This window comes from Procambarus clarkii, chromosome 59, assembly GCF_040958095.1.
Source record: "Procambarus clarkii isolate CNS0578487 chromosome 59, FALCON_Pclarkii_2.0, whole genome shotgun sequence".
Taxonomy (NCBI): domain Eukaryota; kingdom Metazoa; phylum Arthropoda; class Malacostraca; order Decapoda; family Cambaridae; genus Procambarus; species Procambarus clarkii.
Window position 1 is genome coordinate 17,216,858 of NC_091208.1, and position 2,640 is coordinate 17,219,497.

General features: G+C 47.5%; 1 long non-coding RNA gene across 1 annotated transcript; it reads left to right on the plus strand.

Annotated features, from left to right (window-relative positions):
• The first annotated feature begins 509 nt into the window (after nt 1–509).
• LOC138353638 (uncharacterized) lies at nt 510–2,408 on the plus strand. Its single transcript, XR_011223224.1, has 3 exons — nt 510–848; nt 992–1,155; nt 1,771–2,408. It is a non-coding gene; the product is annotated as an uncharacterized lncRNA (long non-coding RNA).
• Nucleotides 2,409–2,640: the final 232 nt, after the last annotated feature.

Sequence of the window (2,640 nt, forward strand, 5' to 3'; positions counted from 1 at the left end):
TGAGACTCGCTAAATGTTGACCAATGGGGTGAGGTTTAGGGTGAATGTCCACCAATCAGCGGCCGGGTTTGGTGGGCTGCTGGGTATAAAAGTGAGAATGAGACAAAAAGCACTTCAGTGTTGTTTTACCTCACTTTTGGTATACAGTTCCAGCTTCGTCTCCTGAGGTTAGCTGTATGTGAGGGGGGCTTCACCCCCCTTGCTGCGTCCCCTGTCTTCCCCGCCCCATGTTGCGTCCCCGCTCCTCCCCCTTGCTGCCTCCCCTGTCCCCCTCCCTCTCCCCCTCCCTCCCCCCTCCCTCTCCCCCGCCCCCTTTGCTGCGTCCCCTGTCCCCCTCTCCCTGCCCCATGTAGCGTCCCCGCCCCCCCTCCTTGCTGCGTCCCCTGTCCCCCTCTCCCTGCCCCATGTAGCGTCCCCGCCCCCCTCCTTGCTGCGTCCCCCTGTCCCCCTCTCCCTGCCCCATGTAGCGTCCCCGCCCCCCTCCTTGCTGCGTCCCCTGTCCCCCTCTCCCTGCCCCATGTAGCGTCCCCGCCCCCTCCTAGCTGCGTCCCCTTCACCTTGCGTCACCCCTGCCCCTAAGTAAACTTGTCACGCGCCATAAGTAAACCTCAGATGCTAGTCTCCGGACACTACCCGCAGTGGATTGCTCTAGCTGTTCAAAATTGTAGTTTGGGAATGTTCAGTCTAGCCCAGCCATGCACATTAACTATTCTAGTTTCGTAGGACGATGTTCGCACATGTTAAAAGGACAGTTACACTTTTACTCTAGTATAAAAAAGTAAACCAAATGACTGTTCTTAAGCCACAGCAAACAAGACACTCCATCCTGTGGCACACCTGGGAACATGGTAAGTAAAAATGTTCTAGTTTGATCGTTAAACTCTAAATTCCATACTACAAACTATTGTGCTTGTAGTACCCAATATGCAGGTTAGAATAATCTTTTGTCCCCTTCTAGTAAATTTAACTATTTAATTTTCAATCGTTTCAGATATATGAAACGAGGGCTGGTAAGAACCAACACTTCTCGTGGTGCGCGACTACCAATACCCACGGCTGGGATCAAGCAAACTCTTGCTGCTGATCTTGGCAGCGGCTTCCAGCTACTTAGTCTCAAAGACGAGGATAAGGAAGACTTCATAGTTTTCGCCAGAAGTGAGTTTACTTTATTAATTTAACGAACTTTAAATATGGTAATCCTGCTGGATTAGTATTAAATGGCTAAGAATTTTTCCAAACTAAGAAATATTTGTCGGGTGACATAGTTAATGTGGACAGGGTATCTTGATTTCAGGGCTTTAGTGTCCCCGCGGCCCGGTTCTCGACCAGGCCTCCACCCCCAGGAAGCAGCCTGTGACAGCTGACTAACACCCAGGTACCTATTTTACTGCTAGGTAACAGGGGCGTAGGGTGACAGTCTGCTCATTGTTTCTCGCCAGCGCCCGGGATCGAACTCGGGACCACAGGATCACAGGATCACAAATCCAGTGTGATATCCGCTCGGCCGACCAGCTCCCCCAACTAGCGAGGCAAGAGGCCCTGGCGGTGATCATGCGGGTACACTGTCCTACAGTCTCTCGCTGTAGGGGTCTGTATGGCTAGTTTTACCGTGTTCGTCATACAGCTCATAACATAGGGTGTTTGGTAGGTTAAGTGCAGGTTACTAGTAAGGGATTCAACGGCTGTGTAGTCTGTAAGAGTACAGGAATCTTGTGGTAATCTTAACATCCAATTATATTCCTTAAGATTTAACACTCCTCCCTTCCTCAGGCTCGGGACCACAAACAGACCATGAGACAACGGGACTTCAATCACGGAAGGATAGACTGGGAGAATAAGGAACAGTATGGACGTGAAGATACATGGAGAGCCGAACTATTTGTGGCGACGACGACACTTTAAGCCAGCATGTCAAGGAACCCACAAGAATAAGAGGAAACTCGGTACTGAAGAACATCTCTAACGACACAGTGGTACGACGTTATCTGTGAGACCAGCCTTTGATGTAATTTTTTTGGGCCAAAAATGGCCTAGTTTCCTGAAGGGTGAAGTTGTAAAAAATAAAATTTAAACTTGCCCATAATCTTCTTGAATACCTTAGCCAGGTCAGTCTGTTAATGACTTTCGCCCTCCTGGGATGAGGTGTGCTGAACTTTGTAATTACTATACGAATACTCATACATGATATATTGGACTTGTACCAGAGATAGACCATGTAATGTGTAAATTATACAATGTAACTATATAATTTGAGCTTGTAAAAACATCTTGATCACCTTTTTAGTGTGTTTTAGCCATTGTTTCTGTCTGCTATCTTACCCTGTCAAGAGTAAGACCGAAATGTCTTAAACTTTATTTCCCGGTTTGGTGCCTCCTTTTGATAATTAGCATTAAAGCATTACACTCGTTCTGTGATAATTCCTTGAACCGTATGTTTAAGATCTTTGTCCATAGAGGACAAAGACAGTGTGTGCTGGTTAGGCTTGCAAATGTGTGGCCACTTCTGTGGTACAGAAGTCAACCAAATTCCCGCCAGGGACCTGAAGTGACCTGAATTTTTATTAGGACAAACTGATAAATGGTTTTTGATTAAGGAAAGTTTTGCATGGACGTCTAGCAGGACGTTAAATAATTTCACTG